The following is an 18,012-nucleotide window of genomic DNA, read 5'->3' on the forward strand; positions in this document are numbered from 1 at the left end:
TATAACGTGGTTTGAGCGTGGCTCCGGATTTAGAACATCTCCAAGGGTTTTTTTCTTTTAACATATCTATTCAATGCTTTATTGCTGATGGTCACACACACACACACACACACACACACACACACCTCCTGTGACCTTATCTCCTATTAACGTATTTTGGTCAGAAGTGGAACTGCATCTTTAATATCAGGTTAGCCTGACTCTTGGAAGTTCATCGAGCTCCTCCCCCTTTCCCCCCTTGCCATCCAGCACCACGGCTGTTGGAAGTGAGATTTGTGGTGCGTTTTTTCCATTTGTAAGTTCACTGTGAGTGCTGGGCTGGAGTACGTCCGCTGCTCATGATAGATCTAACCTGTCAGGGCCGAGGCCCTACGAGACTTCTTCTGCTCTGGCAGCGCAAGAGTTCCTGAGGCACACAGCCATTAGTGACAAACAGCCGGGCACTCAGACAGGTATGGGGAGGGAAGGGAGCTGGGGCGAGGGAGTTTGAGAAGGGAGAGAGGTGCACTTGGAGTGGGGAAAAGAGATCAAAGGGGGGCTAGAGAGGGGCAGGAGCCGGCTTTCTAATAGAAACGCTCCTGCTCCGGTCCCATGGCTCCCCGACTCCCACTGGTATCAGCTGTGTGTTGTATTCCTGCTGCACCCTCCGGCTGAACATGGACTTCTGTGGCTGCCACCACCAGGACCTCTGCTGCTGCTCCCAGATGTCGCTGCGGTCTTCCTCACTAATCTTCTTCACCTTCCGTCGCCGGCTGCAGGTAAGTTATGAACTATTTTCATTTACAGTGACATTACCCGGTGCCAGTTCCTACCTAGTCCCGGGCCCAGCCCCTTGCTGCCAGGTCCGGTTAATGTCCGGGTAGCTGAAAAACCCCGGGTAGCGGGTAATTACCCGGTGCTCAGTACATCACTACTTGATAGTAGAAAAAGACATGTGTTTGCCAATTTTCAGGTGCCTATTAAAATGTCATATTTTTCTATGTTAGATGGTGTTTCCATGAATCAGTCTACCATATCTACTTCTTCCTCATCATTATCATCCTGCACTTCCGCTCTCCACTGTGACTTAAAAAGTCAAAGCACAAAAGGAATAGCACATATATTTCCAAGTAATGTCATCAAGATATCCGGTTATGAATCAGTATTTAACTTCAGCAAGTTACAGACAAAGGGTGATATGTCCCGTATCAAGTGTCGCAAAGTGGAACATTCGTCCAAAACAGGTGCAAATTGCATTTTGACAGTGTGTGCTACTTTGTACCAAAGGGTTTTGCAACAATTTTAATCCCCTTGCCAGACAGTATTTTTTTTAAGTCGATATAGGAGTGAGAGCAGTGGTTTCCAACCTTTTTTTGGTTAAGGAACCCTAAGTGAAATTCTGAGGAACACAATTCCCATGTCTAATAGAAACTCTGATCAGATACATTGTCAATTCTTCCATATTTGATACAATTTTCAATTGACCAAAAAATTGCAGGGAACCCTTTAGGGATGCACGGGGGGAACCCAAGATGGCCACGACCAAATGTTCCATTACGGGTTTGAGGTGACGTTAATCTCTGCTCCTAAATGATCAGCCTAATGTAAGAAGCAACGTTAACTAGCTTCATACATATGCTAATGATTCCCACTGAAAAGCTGCCCTCCATTGTTTTGGAGAAAATTGCTTCTTTTGATACCTATCCTCCAAAGTGTACTGAATATAGAAAGAGCACTGCTTAATGACATACACTGGCGACACACTTTATTCGAGCTCGGCTAGTCCCACGAATTCGGGTATACCCGGGTGTATTGAGGTTTGTGACTGTTTTCTGCCCGAGTGCATTGAGGTATTTTCCAAGCAGGGATTGAAGCATTTTATTCCCGCTGGCTGCAATACTGCACAGTATATATATATATACTGCATTACAATTCATGAATTAATGCCATCTGGTAGACACGCGAAGCATTGCAGCCTATTAAATCCTAATCATTATCATTTAACAGATCAGCCGCCCGTCAGCCAGGCATGAACCCAGGCTAGGAAGGCAAATGCAACGGGGCTTGTCAGAGGTGAGGAGTGGCGCATTCCAGGTATCTGCCAGGTACATACCGGGTATTTGCTCGAATAAAGTGTGTCGGTGCAGTAGTCTCTATTTTCCTTCAACGCCACTTCTGACTCATTACATTGGATAGAGCTAATGCTGGAAATAGAGACAAAGGATTATGCAAAGTGAAAGAAAACTGGGAATAGCAGCAGCAAAGTACATATAATGGGATGTTTACTATGAGGAATCACATGAGAATCCACCACAAAAGCCCAATGTGCTAAATATTATACATAAACACACAGTTTCTTCTGCATTGTCTACTATTAGTCCTTTTGTTCTCTGGGGGCAACAGGACAAAAGCAGTGAAATGAGTCGAGTTCCCATGAAATTAGAGCAACAAGAAAATATTTGTTAGAAGTAAGCAAACTCGCCTGATGGTGGTGGGTGTGGTGACAAATAGCAGAATAAGGTCTATGAATACAAAATGACTAGTATAGCATACAAAGTGAAATCCATATGGACAGAGATATACTGTGTGGGATTTGGGGAAACCCAGTTTCAAAACCAACACATCTCCTCTGAAAGCTGCCCCAGGATGAGAGCAGCAGAGGGAGTGGGACCATCAGGGAGTAAAATGGAACAGAAGCCAGAGGAGAGGTTCTGGGTTCCTGGAGATGGTGAGTAAGCTATTGGTGAGGGAGATGAAACGGCTGGAATATCAGTCCAAGTGGAGAGAAAGAAGGAGCAGTAAATGACTGAAAATAAATCACTAGCAGGTGACTCAGTGCGGCAGAGGAATGACATTACGGGAACTAATCTCCCAGTAATCACGTCACAGTAACCATTTGTATTCATGTGCTATATATTAAAGGACTACGTGAATCAAAACGTTTATAAACAGGTATAGCCCTGGTAGGTTTGGGCTATTATTCTGTCCTCCTTCTGTGCAATAATACCTGGTAAGGGCAGGTTTGCCAGGAGTTAAGGTGGGTTCTCCCCACTCACTGCAGATCAGTGAGGCAGAGAATGCAGTGCAGTCAGGCCTGTGTCCAATAAGGGACGGGGGCAGGCTCTTGTTGTATCTGTCTTAATGATCTGCATTTCCTGTATTGAGTCAGTTGCTCCTACCCTGAGAGGAGCTGAGTCTTACATAACCGAGCTGTCAGGGACCTGGCAGACTTGAGGCCCTCCCCCTGGGAGAGGCTGGTAGACTGTTCCCACTACTCTGATAGGGGGTAGTGGAAGAGCTAGGCCTGCTTCCAGGGCCCTGACTGGGAGTGAAAGGCCAGGGTCATTCTGAGAAGTACTGCTGTGTTACTGTGTTCCTGTACTGCTGTGTATGCTGTTCCAGTGAATGCTGTTGGTGCAATAAAGTGTTCCTGATTTATAAAGAAGCGGTTGTGAGACTGGAATCTCTCATCCCTGAGTGGGACGTTCTATTCCAGGGATTCCACCCCATATCCTGGGGCCTGCAATAGATGGAGGCACTGTCACCGTGAGTACGTACTAGGTATGTCCCCAGAAGCCTGTCCTGACCTTCCCCATAATACCATCAAGCGGGAGACTCAGGAGTCCTGTAAGCCAGCAGGTGCGCCACACTATTATGCCTTGTAACCAGAGCAGCATTTCCCCTAGGAGACCCTATTTGCGATTGGGTGGGGGAATACCCGTTACACAGGGTTGTGTGGTTTAATGTTATTGCTTCTGGTTGAACAGTTCAGTTTAAACCTATGCAGGATCATTGCAGGCTGGTGGGAGCACTGCTGAATTTTCATATAAAGGATTAGACAACTGTATGTGGGAATCAGTATTTGTGGTACTTTATTTGGAATATTTCTCCTCTAACTGTTGACCAGCTTTGTCAATTAATAACAATTGCTCTACTCTTTCTTTGACATACAGTACACTGTGGTTGAATCCGTGTTTAAACATACAAGCAAAGGACACACGGTATAAACCTTTCTCAATGTTTTCATTATCAAGTTGTCCTGAAGGATATCATTCAATTGCAGAAATCTAGGAGTTTAGCTGATACATTATCCTATTATATATATATATATATAATCAGGGGGAGTCACGTGATAGTGACATAACTAGTTATGACAAGGTGCTGACGTCAGCACGCATGGCGGTATAGAGGAGGTCTCTGTATCTGACGGATAGCCTGGTTGCAAACGCTGCACATGCGGTCTGTATCCAGAGCATTCAGCTGACCGGAGGACTGGCATTAATGTGCTGAGAGACTGGCTGATCGAGTGTAGCATTGCGGAAGTGCGACAGGAGTTTCCAGCAGCTGTACCATGCCAAGGCAGAGTATTACATTGGACCCCTCCAACCCAGCTGACGTACCCCTTAGAGATTTCTCTCAAATGTTCAGTGTTTTTTTAAATCTTGTAAGTGTGATTCCTAGGGACTGCGTGTCATATTAAATGGACTTTATTTTTATACCGTTAAACACTATGGAGCCTGCACTTCTCTTTGTTTTTTTTTTCTGTAGATTTTATTGTGGGTGGCTATACCACATCAAAGGAGCTGCAACGAGCCAATAGTTATATGGTGGTCTGAATCCTTTCAATTGCATTACATTCTCAGTGGATCCGGATGGACTCTAATGGTGAACTCTAAGGTCCTCATTCAGAGAGGGTTGATCAAAATTATAGCCAGGGCATTTAAAATGATGGTTTTTTGGGTGTTGCTATCACGGTATTCAGAAAGGCTCGATTACCTGTGATAGCAAAATTCCCAAAATGGAAAAGTTGCTGCCAGCGAGAGCATCGAGCCTCTGAAAAGGCCTGCACCAGCGATTCATTTCTGCTGCAGAGAGAGCGGCTCTGAGAGAGCCGCCTCTGCCAGCGAAAATCTCGCCCGCAAATTATTTATTTAAATATACATTTCTTTCATAGTGTATATGTGCAGGGGGTCTCCGGAGCTGAACCACGTTGGTTTTATGTCCGGGGACCCCCTGCTTCCCGAGATACAGGCCTGTTTATGGGGTGCCGGTATCTCCTATGCAAGGAAATGTCCCGGTCACGTGACGCGGGACATTTCAATGCAGAGGGATACCGGCACCCCATAAACAGGCCTGTATCTCGGGAAGCAGGGGGTCCCCGGACATAAAACCAACGTGGTTCAGCTCCGGAGACCCCCTGCACATCTACACTATGAAAGAAATGTATATTAATAAATATTTTAAGAAACATCAATACACGCCCCCCCCCCCCCTCCGCCCAAACCCATACAGTACAGTAATGGGCAAAATAACTATTATCCAGATATGGATAATAGATTATTTGGCCATTATTAAACACTGCATTAGCATACAAAAATAAAGTAAATAAATACAGTTATACTTACCACAACAGCAGGTCCCTCTGTCCTCCATAGCAAGAAAGCATATACAATATACTGTACAGTACATAATAAAGACATTCTAATGGCCCCTAACTTCTTAATCACCTTAGCGGTTACTAACCGCTATAGTCATTAAGGGGTTAACCCACCCTGACCCGAAACAAACCCGGGAGGCCTAAGCACCCACCCCTGACTGACTATACCCACCCTGTACCCATTGAGTAGTATAGTGGTACATCATACCCATATAATAATAATATGGGCATGATAAGCCTCTATAGCACTCAATGGGCACCCTAATTACAATACATTAATACACAAGACACACAATAATAAAACATAACTAAACTCCAAAAAAACACACTTCACTAAATAAAAACAGTAGCCAGCTAATCCAATCAATACAAGCAATAACAACATCAACAATGAATTAATTAAACCATGAACAAATCAAACCAATTCATTCCTAAACCAACTCAAAATGAATAGTAACACTAACCAATCCAAACAATTAATTACTACAACATTAATGAATTTAAACAGTAAAATAGAAAGAAAGAAATTCTAACAATATCTGAAATAACCATAAAACGCATTAGCTAACATAATACAACATTAACTACAAACGAACACCAATCGCAAACATTTTATTACCATTAAGCATGGAAAAACAAACAATCACATCCACATAATAAACTGAAATGAAAAAAAGCAACAGCAATACCAAGCCAGAAATGCCCCCCAAATATTGTCATAATAATGTACTAATCTGTACCCTAAAGTGGTACAGATTAATATATTATCAGTCAATGTGCCTCCCCCAAAAAATCAAAAAACACATCCAATGAATAAACCTGTAAAAAGAGACATTTACAAACATTCAATATATTACTTACCATTAGAAGCGGTGGCCCTCCGACTCCTGGGGTAACAGGAAGCTCACGTACCTTGAAGCCCTCCAACAGCATCCGATGCCATCCGCCATGAAGATCCGGATCAGGTACCCAAATCTTCTTTTTTCTTTCTTTAATCACCTTCTTCTATCTTCATCTGTCACCATTTCTTGACCTTCTTTATCTTCTATCTTTATCTGTCAATCCAAAAAGCCCCATGGTAAATCCCAACCGATGTTGTCTCGTCGTCTTCTTGGGCTCAAATGAGGCGTCAAGGCCTTAAATAGGGCTTGTGACATCACATTTAGCCTCCAAATGGTTAACAGCCACCTGATAGGCTGTTAAAACCATGTTCCGACTTTAAAAAAAAGTTTTTTTACATGTCGTCACTTAAAGGGAATGATTGATGCCAGCCAATCAGAATGGCTGTGCTTCGTTTGCCTTTAAGATGATGTCACGAAGCCGGCGTCACATGGTATTTCAGCCAATCAGATCGTGGGAACCAATTCCACACTAGTGGAATTATTATGCCAGCCAATCAGAATGGCTGTGCTTAATTTGCTTTTTTTCATTTCAGTTTATTATGTGGATGTGATTGCTTGTTTTTTCATGCTTAATGGTAATAAAATGTTTGCGATTGGTGTTCGTTTGTAGTGAATGTTGTATTATGTTAGCTAATGCGTTTTATGGTTATTTCAGATATTGTTAGAATTTCTTTCTTTCTATTTTACTGTTTAAATTCATTAATGTTGGAGTAATTAATTGTTTGGATTGGTTAGTGTTACTATTCATTTTGAGTTGGTTTAGGAATTAATTGGTTTGATTGGTTCATGGTTTAATTAATTCATTGTTGATGTTGTTATTGCTTGTATTGATTGGATTAGCTGGCTACTGTTTTTATTTAGTGAAGTGTGTTTTTTTGGAGTTTAGTTATGTTTTATTATTGTGTGTCTTGTGTATTAATGTATTGTAATTAGGGTGCCCATTGAGTGTTATAGAGGCTTATCATGCCCATATTATTATTATATGGGTATGATGTACCACTATACTACTCAATGGGTACAGGGTGGGTATAGTCAGTCCGGGGTGGGTGCTTAGGCTTCACGGATGGGTGAAGTGAATATTAGCCCTAAGGATGGGTGTCTAAACCTTGCGGGTGGGTAGCGGTTGGGTTAACCCCTTTATTACCTTAGCGGTATTAACCGCTAAGGTAATGAAGGGCGTAAGTCCCCCCGCAAGGCCTAAATAGCCACTAAGGGCCAAATTCCCCCTCACCCACCCTCGCTAGCCACAGAAAGCCTGGCATGGGTGTTTAACCCCTTCATTGCCTTAGCGGTTAGCCGCTAAGGTAATGTAGTTGCTGTAAATGCATTTTTCCTGCATCGGATGCATGCCGGGGGGGTCCTGTGCTGCTATTAATGGCTATCAGCTCCGGAGACCCCCGGCATCAATCCGAGGCAGGAAAAGGGCCTGATTTGTTCTAAGTCCCGACACATAGCAGCTCATCGAGGCATCTCCCCACCAATTTACCTAAATTTTGAGGTGAATTGGATTTGGGGAGTAGATCGCCTTTCAGGGCTACGATAGGCCGCGACAGCCGACTCGCGGGTATCTGAATCGCGCGAGTTTATGATCCTTCCGAAAATGGTCGAAAAGCGGCTGTTCGCCGCTCAATTGGCGATTTTCTTTTGGTGATAAAATTTTGCGGCGATACAGGCCATTATCGAGCACTTATCGAGGCTTACTGAATACGAGTAGCCATTTTGGTTGATAAGTGCTCGATAAGGGCCTTATCGAGGCTTTCTGAAAGAGGCCCTAAGTGTTCTATATATTCATTGGTTTACTAACACTGTATTTTTATATTGGATATATCACATATACAGTCATGTGAAAAAGAAAGTACACCCTCTTTGAATTCCATGGTTTTACATATCAGGACATAATAACAATCATCTGTTCCTTAGCAGGTCTAAAAATTAGGTAAATACAACCTCAGATGAACAACAACACATGACATATTACACTGTGTCATGATTTATTTAACAAAAATAAAGCCAAAATGGAGAAGCCATGTGTGAAAAACTAAGTACACCCTTACTGCTTCCATAGGAATTAAGATGCTAAGTAGCAGACAGGTGCTGCTAATCAAATGCCCTTGATTAACTGATCATCAGCAAGTGTGACCACCTCTATAAAAGCCGGAGTTTTAGCAGTTTGCTGGTCTGGAGCATTCAGGTGTGTGTTAACACAATGCCAAGGAGGAAAGACATCAGCAATGATCTTAGAGAAGCAATTGTTGCTGCCCATCAATCTGGGAAGGGTTATAAGGCCATTTCAAAACAATTTAAAGTCCATCATTCTACAGTGAGAAAGATTATTCAAAAGTGGAAAACATTTAAGACAGTTGCCAATCTTCCCAGGAGTGGACGTCCCAGCAAATTCACCCCAAGGTCAGACCGTGCAATGCTCAGAGAAATTGCAAAAAACCCAAGAGTTACATCTCAGACTCTACAGGCCTCAGTTAGCATGTAAATGTTAAAGTTCATGACAGTACAATTAGAAAAAGACTGAACAAGTATGGTTTGTTTGGAAGGGTTGCCAGGAAAAAGCCTCTTCTCTCTAAAAAGAACATGGCAGCACAGCTTAGGTTTGCAAAGTTGCATCTGAACAAACCACGAGACTTCTGGAACAATGTCCTTTGGACAGGCGAGACCAAAGTGGAGATGTTTGGCCATAATGCACAGCGCCACATTTGGCGAAAACCAAACACAGCATATCAGCACAAATACCTCATAGAAACTGTTAAGCACGGTGGTGGAGGGGTGATGATTTGGGCTTGTTTTTACAGCCACAGGACCTGGGAACCTTGCAGTCATTGAGTCGACCATGAACTCCTCTATATACCAAAGTATTCTAGAGTCAAATGTGAGGCCATCTGTCCGACAGCTAAAGCTTGGCCGAAATTGGGTCATGCAACATGACAATGATCCCAAGCACACCAGCAAATCTACAACAGAATGGCTGAAAAAGAAAAGAATCAAGGTGTTGCAATGGCCCAGTCAATGTCCAGACCTCAACCGGATTGAAATGCTGTGGCTGGACCGTAAGAGAGCTGTGCATAAACAAATGCCCACAAACCTCAATGAACTGAAGCAACATTGTAAAGAAGAGTGGGCCAAAATGCCTCCACAACGATGTGAGAGACTGATAAAGTCATACAGAAAACGATTACTTCACGTTATTGCTGCTAAAGGTGGTTCTACAAGCTATTGAATCATAAGGTGTACTTAGTTTTTCACACATGGCTTCTCCATTTTGGCTTTATTTTTGTTAAATAAATCATGACACAGTGTAATATGTCATGTGTTGTTGTTCATCTGAGGTTGTATTTACCTAATTTTAAGACCTGCTAAGGAACAGATGATTGTTATTATGTCCTGATATGTAAAACCATGGAATTCAAAGAGGGTGTACTTTCTTTTTCACATGACTGTAGATTTAGTACTCAGTTTATGTATCACAATATTATATTTAATTAATATTTCACTTATATTCACTTTAGCCTAACGTTTTTTATTAGTTTCATAGCGCTACTTTGTGTGTGTATATATATATATAAGAAAAAGAAAACAGAGAGCGCACGCCCCATAGTGTAACACTGTAACATTTAATGTGGGGAAGAATAGGTGGGGGGATTAAAAACACTCACAATGTGCAAGTTAAAATATAGCAGTATGTGATATATAATCACCACCAAGGCAGGTACAATCCGCGACACGTAGAGAGTCCAAGAACAGCTGGAATCAGGCTCCCAAACAGCGCTGTCTCTCCGATTTCACTTGAAATCTTCCATTCAGTAAGGTATCAGAGTAAGCCTCACTATAACACCATGTGCTCCCCGGCCGTAAAGGATGCACAACGTGATGACGTAGTGTCGTAAGGTACGTCCCTGACGCGTTTCGTCGCAACAAATGCAACTTTATCAACTTTATTATTCCCTTTGATAAAGTTGCATTTGTTGCGACGAAACGCGTCAGGGACGTACCTTACGACACTACGTCATCACGTTGTGTGCATCCTTTACGGCCGGGGAGCACATGGTGTTATAGTGAAGCTTACTCTGATACCTTACTGAATGGAGGATTTCAAGTGAAATCGGAGAGACAGCGCTGTTTGGGAGCCTGATTCCAGCTGTTCTTGGACTCTCTACGTGTCGCGGATTGTACCTGCCTTGGTGGTGATTATATATCACATACTGCTATATTTTAACTTGCACATTGTGAGTGTTTTTAATCCCCCCACCTATTCTTCCCCACATTAAATGTTACAGTGTTACACTATGGGGCGTGCGCTCTCTGTTTTCTTTTTCTTATAGATTCTGCTGTGGAATTGGTTTTCGATTTGAGAGCTGCCGTGGACCCCTGGATCCTGTACATTGTCCTGTTGTTACCTTTCAGGACTCACCTTAGGGTTTGGACATTGGACTTTGAATTTGTTATGTCAATTATTGTTCATTTGATTGCTTATTCTAGTATGTTACTAATATTATATTATTAATGGTTTAATTATTTTAGGGTATTTTGTATCACTTTTTGCTATTCATATATACTTTTGTTAATATTTTGGCGCTACTATTTCCCTTTTTCTGTCAATATATATATATATATCTCCAAAAAATCACCAAAAAATCACCAAAAAATCTACTCGCCACACAAAAAAATCTACTCGCCACCTAGTACCAAACGTGTGCTGCTTGGGCCAATATTTACTCGCCCGGGGGTTAAATCCACTCGCCGGGGTGAGCAAATGTATAGGTTTGTCGAACACTATATATATATATATATATATATATATATATATATATATATATATATATATATATATATATATATATATATATATATATATATATGTGTGTGTGTCAACACTTCTACCTGTGACAATAGATACTAAAATATTTTAAGCAATGCTACTTTAGATGAGAGCCTCTTTCTCTGGCACTTAATCATAGGGTTGCAAGATATCCGGTATTGTTGGACTGTCCTGTATGTGGACACTGTCCAGTAAAAAATTAGCAGTAATACCTTTCTGGACTTGCTGAGCTGACTGGCTTGGGGGTGTGGGTTTCTCCAAGAAGGGCTATTGCTATCCAAGTGTCGGGAACTATGGGGTGGGGCCAAGGTGGAGGAAATAGCGCAGAGTGGAGAGAGGTGAGGCTGTGAGTCTCTGTGTGTCTTTGTGTCTGTGAGTATGTGTATTTGTTCTGGTGTGTGTGTGTGTGTGTGTTTGTGTGTGTTTTCTGTGGTTCTTTGTTTGTGGTTGTTCTGGGGGAGGAAAGAAAATGAGAGGGATGGGGAGAGATAAAATGAGAGGGGATGGATGGAGAGAGATAAAATGAGAGGGGATGGATGGAGAGAGATAAAATGAGAGGGGATGGATGGGGAGAGAGGATGAGAGGGAGGGTGGGGTTTAGAGGGAGGGAGGGTATGAGAGGGAGGGTGGGGGTGAGAGGATGAGAGGGAGGGTGGGGTGAGAGGGAAGGTGGGTGTGAGAGGATGAGAGGGAGGGGATGAGAGGGAGGGTGGGGGTGAGAGGATGAGAGGGAGGGTGGGGTGAGAGGATGAGAGGGAGGGTGGGGGTGAGAGGATGAGAGAGATGGTGGGGGTGAGAGGGAGGGTGGGGGTGAGAGGGAGGGTGGGGGTGAGAGGGAGGGTGGGGTGAGAGGATGAGAGGGAGGGTGGGGGTGAGAGGATGAGCGGGAGGGTGGGGATGAGTGGGAGGGTGGGGGTGAGAGGGAGGATGGGGGTGAGAGGGAGGGTGGGGTGAGAGGATGAGAGGGAGGGTGGGGTGAGAGGACGAGAGGGAGGGTGGGGGTGAGAGGATGAGGGGGAGGGAGGGTGAGGTGAGAGGATGAGAGGGAGGGTGGGGGTGAGAGGATGAGAGAGAGGGTGGGGGTGAGAGGGAGGGTGGGGGTGAGAGGATGAGAGTGAGGGTGGTGATGAGCAGGAGGGTGGGGGTGAGAGGGAGGGAGGGTGGGGGTGAGAGGGAGGGAGGGTGGGGGTGAGAGGGAGGGAGGGTGGGGGTGAGTGGGAGGGAGTGTGGGTGTGAGAGGGAGGGAGGGTGGGTGTGAGAGGGAGGGAGGGTGGATGGGGGTGAGAGGGAGGGTGGGGGTGAGAGGATGAGAGGGAGGGTGAGAGGATGAGAGGGAGGGTGGGGGTGAGAGGATGAGAGGGAGTGTGGGAGTGAGAGGATGAGAGGGAGGGTGGGTGTGGGGGTGAGAGGGAGGGTGGGGGTGAGAGGATGAGAGGGGGGGGTGAGAGGATGAGAGGGTTGGGGGTGAGAGGATGAGAGGGTGGGGGGTGAGATGATGAGAGGGAGGGTGGGGGATGAGAGGGAGGGAGGGTGGATGGGGGTGAGAGTCAGGGTGGGGTGAGAGGATGAGAGGGAGGGTGGGGGTGAGATGATGAGAGGGAGGGTGGGGGTGAGAGGATGAGAGGGAGTGTGGGGGTGAGAGGATGAGAGGGAGGGTGGGGGTGAGAGGATGAGAGGGAGGGTGGGGGTGAGAGGATGAGAGGGAGTGTGGGGGTGAGAGGATGAGTGGGAGGGTGGGGGTGAGAGGATGAGAGGAGGGTGGGGGTGAGCGGATGAGAGGGAGGGTGGGGGTGAGAGGATGAGAGGGGGTGGGGGTGGGAGGATGAGAGGGGGGTGGGGGTGGGAGGATGAGAGGGAGGGTGGGGTGAGAGAATGAGAGGGAGGGTGGGGTGAGAGGATGAGAGTGAGGGTGGGGATGAGCAGGAGGGTGGGGGTGAGAGGGAGGGTGGGGGTGAGAGGGAGGGAGGGTGGATGGGGGTGAGAGGGAGGGTGAGGGTGAGAGGATGAGAGGGAGGGTGAGAGGATGAGAGGGAGGGTGGGGGTGAGAGGATGAGAGGGAGGATGGGGGTGAGAGGATGAGAGGGAGTGTAGGGGTGAGAGGATGAGAGGGAGTGTGGGGGTGAGAGGATGAGAGGGAGGGTGGGTGTGGGGGTGAGAGGGAGGGTGGGGGTGAGAGGATGAGAGGGGGGGGTGAGAGGATGAGAGGGTTGGGGGTGAGAGGATGAGAGGGTGGGGGGTGAGATGATGAGAGGGAGGGTGGGGGATGAGAGGGAGGGAGGGTGGATGGGGGTGAGAGTCAGGGTGGGGTGAGAGGATGAGAGGGAGGGTGGGGGTGAGATGATGAGAGGGAGGGTGGGGGTGAGAGGATGAGAGGGAGTGTGGGGGTGAGAGGATGAGAGGGAGGGTGGGGGTGAGAGGATGAGAGGGAGGGTGGGGGTGAGAGGATGAGAGGGAGTGTGGGGGTGAGAGGATGAGTGGGAGGGTGGGGGTGAGAGGATGAGAGGAGGGTGGGGGTGAGCGGATGAGAGGGAGGGTGGGGGTGAGAGGATGAGAGGGGGTGGGGGTGGGAGGATGAGAGGGGGGTGGGGGTGGGAGGATGAGAGGGAGGGTGGGGTGAGAGAATGAGAGGGAGGGTGGGGTGAGAGGATGAGAGTGAGGGTGGGGATGAGCAGGAGGGTGGGGGTGAGAGGGAGGGTGGGGGTGAGAGGGAGGGAGGGTGGATGGGGGTGAGAGGGAGGGTGAGGGTGAGAGGATGAGAGGGAGGGTGAGAGGATGAGAGGGAGGGTGGGGGTGAGAGGATGAGAGGGAGGATGGGGGTGAGAGGATGAGAGGGAGTGTAGGGGTGAGAGGATGAGAGGGAGTGTGGGGGTGAGAGGAAGAGAGGGAGGGTGGGGGTGAGAGGGAGGGTGGGGGATGAGAGGGAGGTTGGGGGGTGAGAGGATGAGAGGGTGGGGGGTGAGAGGATGAGAGGGAGGGTGGGGGATGAGAGGGAGGGTGGATGGGGGTGAGAGGGAGGGTGGGGTGAGAGGATGAGAGGGAGGGTGGGGGTGAGATGATGAGAGGGAGGGTGGGGGTGAGAGGATGAGAGGGAGTGTGGGGGTGAGAGGATGAGAGGGAGTGTGGGGGTGAGAGGATGAGAGGGAGTGTAGGGGTGAGAGGATGAGAGGGAGGGTGGGGGTGAGAGGATGAGAGGAGGGTGGGGGTGAGAGGATGAGAGGGGGGTGGGGGTGGGAGGATAAGAGGGAGGGTGGGGGTGAGAGGATGAGAGGGGGGTGGGGGTGAGAGGATGAGAGGGGGATGGGAGGATGTGAAGGGGTGGGGGTGAGAGGATGAGAGGGGGATGGGGGTGGGAGGATGAGAGGGGGGTGGGGTGGGAGGATGAGAGGGAGGGTGGGGGTGAGAGGATGAGAGGGAGGGTGGGGTGAGAAGATGAGAGGGGGGTGGGGGTGAGAGGATGAGAGGGGGGTGGGGGTGAGAGGATGTGAAGGGGTGGGGGTGAGAGGATGAGAGAGGGGTGGGGGTGAGAGGATGAGAGGGGGGTGGGAGTGGGAGGATGAGAGGGGGGTGTGGGTGAGAGGATGACTGCAGGTATATTTAATTAGGATATGGCGTGATAATAAATGCAGATGTTTGCCTCGCATGTCTTCAATACATGGTTTGTTGTGATTCTTTTTACGCTGCTTCTTTGGGAAAGTCCCCAGGTTACTGTTAAGTTTCCACTGCAGGTCTTTCATTTCCAAAAACCCTACATGACAATGGTAAGACATGATCAACTGTATAAAAAGACCGAATGGTTAATGTTCGAGGTACAATGTTCTGTTCTCACAGTACGCTTATACTTGTTCTGTGAGCCTCTTTGATACAGAATTGATATGGATCAAGGTGTCTATATCAGTGTAAGTGTGGCATGGGTATTTGTGACTGTAAGGGAACTGCTCTACAAATTAATGATGTAAATTCCTGCATGAGAATGGAAACTCTGACTGGAAAATGGGCTTTACTGAAATTCTACAATTTGACACTGTAGTCATTATTTTTCACACAAATGTATCATCATTAACTGTTTCCTCCGCGTCTCTTTTTGCCAAATAGTGCAGAACTGGACTGATAGCTACTAGACAGAGCTGAATAATTTCCATATCGGTAGTGTCAAAGAAACCTCTGCTATAATTCATCATACAACACCTCTTTGCTATCACTATAGTCTTCCATGCTGCCAGTAGCAATGAAATACAGATATGTCTAGCTTGAATCCTTCTATCTAATTTTGCCTTTAGCCTCCATAGATTGTAAGCTCTTTGGGGCAGGGACTCCTTTCCTAATGTTACTTTTATGTCTCAAGCGCTTATTCCCATTACGTGTTATATTATTGTGTTTTATTATTATGTCACTGCTGTGAAGCGCTATGCACATTGATGGAGCTATATAAATAAAGATATACATACATATATATACACACATACATACATAAAGGCCCTCCCTGCTACATCAGTGTAATGTGTCATTTATTTTGTGTGGTTACAATAAATGATGGCAAATTAAATAAAATAAAAGCACAGCTTTTGGAGGTTTGACACACTGTACATAATGATACAGCATTCAATGGTGCACTTCATCCCACTGTAGGTTACAACTGAACTAGTGACAGTGATATGTTTAAAAGTAATGTCTTTTTACTACCATTATCTGATTCCTTATTCCATTGCCTTAAACTTTTGGTGTTCAGACAGCTATTAGCGTGAAGAAATGATTATCTCCCTGCCTGTACCCCAGGTGTCAAATCAGTACATTTCAAAAATGATTTCAAATGACTTAATTTTCTCATTTAATATAATAAATGAATGTACCTTAGTTGTGACCTATGAAACAAACCATTGTGATTAGTTCCATTTAATTATATGCAAAGTTGCACCTTTCAATATATTTGCCAACAGTAAGAGGGGGGGTCCGGTAACTGTGAGCAAACATACCACTGAGAGTAATGTAATATATACATTGTGTGGCTGGGTGACATTGGCAATCTCCATGGAGAGCTGGTGCCTACGCCATGCAAATAATGAGTTCTGAGATCCAGTGATAAGTGTCATCACCTCGTATTATTAGAAAGTGGACGCAGCAAAGCAGGAGATGACATGTATCTATGGTAAGGTTCTTGCTTATTATAATGGGCCGGCGTCCTCTCGATCAGCCTGCCATGGTGACTGGAAACAGTGTTGCTCGACCCGGGGAGACTTAACCACACCCTGGGCTGTGGGATCTCGATCTGATGACGTACAAGCACTCAGGAGATGAGGAGTCAGAACTACCCTGTGTGTGCGTCTGTCTCTCCGTCTACCGAGCGCTCGTACGTCATCAGATCGAGATCCAAAAGCATAGGGCGTGGTTAAGTCTCCTCGGGTAGAGCAGCATTGTTTCCAATCACGGCCGGCTGACCGAGGAGGTTCCCGGCCCGTTTTAAGTTTAGGAACCTTTCATTTATCTAGAGCAGCAATGTCAGGTTCAAAAATGTGAGTCAACAATCTCAAAACATGTCACCTCTAACACCCACAGAAAGGAAGACAATCATACCAGTACTTCTTATACACGTACAGTATCTCAGATGTGTTAAAAACTTGATGCACAAAAGCTCACGTGTTGAGTATTGCTCAGGGCTGCTCCTTTGGGCTTATATGGGTGAATTGACCACAGGGTATCATCCGACATCAGACGGTGTACTGTAACTACGGCATAACCCTGCTTAGTAAAATAGGCCTAATTCTACTTACAGTATGCTCCTCCCACTCTGTGAACAGTCACCTGCCACAATATGGCTACATTTACTCACACTGTACCTGTATGTTGTATGACCGCCGTATTAATGAGATACAGTATAGTATCGTGTGTGGAATTGTGATCCCGATATCATATCCGCATTCCTGTGATATATTGCTGTATGTGTTTATTGGAAGCAGGTGCACACATGGTTGCACAATTTGGTTTGTGAAACAATTGTTCCACGCTTACTTTTTTCTTCTTTGTTTTCGTTTCTGATTGAATAGAAAACCCGACTTTGTATTTGATAACTTTACATAACCACTTTTACCACTGGCTGAGATTAAAGGGAAGATCAAGTAATGATTGAAGTAATGGACTACACGTTTTGGTAAATGTAGAAGTCGTTTAGACTGAAGGCTGTGTTGTTTAAAAATGGTATAAAGAAGCCAAATCGCATAGCTGCTAGTAAATGAGCTTAAAATTAAAGGGGTAGTGGGCCAACAATTGTTTTTAAAACAACTTACTGGAGCAGTGATTTATTTTAACCTTTTTTTGGTTAAGGATCCCTATAATTATATTGTGAAATTAAGGAACCCCAACCCTCTCTAATAGCGTCTCTGAGATCAGATGCATTTTAAGGAACCCCAACCCTCTCTAAGAACGCAATTATACACCGTGCTGGCGCGTGTCTGCACGCTGTCATCGCATCGCGGGCGCCTCTCGTCTGAGCGATGTGTGAATTGTGATGGAAGCGATTAGGGAGGCGTGGCGAACGCGTCACGAGGCTGGTGATTGGCTAAACCGCCCACGTGACTCGGTGGTGACGCGGCCGTCGCTTGAAAAGACTAAAAAATTTGTCTTTTCAAAACGTGCTTGCGCCATTGTGCTCCGTCAGGCGTGCGCAGGCACTAGGGGCAGCATCATAGGCATTCAGCAATTTGGGGTTGCCGTGCACGCGCGAGCACAATCATGTGGTGTATAATCGCAGCCTACTACCGTGTCTGAGATCAGATGCATTGTAAGGAACCCCAACCCTCTCTAATAGCGCATCTGAGATCAGATGCATTGTAAGGAACCCCAACCCTCTCTATTAGCGCGTCTGAGATCAGATG

At 46.0% G+C, this 18,012-nt stretch overlaps 1 protein-coding gene across 1 annotated transcript in view; it reads right to left on the bottom strand.

The window, feature by feature from the left end:
- LOC142496677 (uncharacterized) overlaps window positions 1-18,012 on the bottom strand; it is a 66,648-nt gene that overhangs the window by 28,629 nt on the left and 20,007 nt on the right. The window lies entirely within an intron of this gene.

The sequence above is a fragment of the Ascaphus truei genome, chromosome 6 (assembly GCF_040206685.1).
Source record: "Ascaphus truei isolate aAscTru1 chromosome 6, aAscTru1.hap1, whole genome shotgun sequence".
NCBI classification, from domain to species: Eukaryota; Metazoa; Chordata; class Amphibia; order Anura; family Ascaphidae; genus Ascaphus; species Ascaphus truei.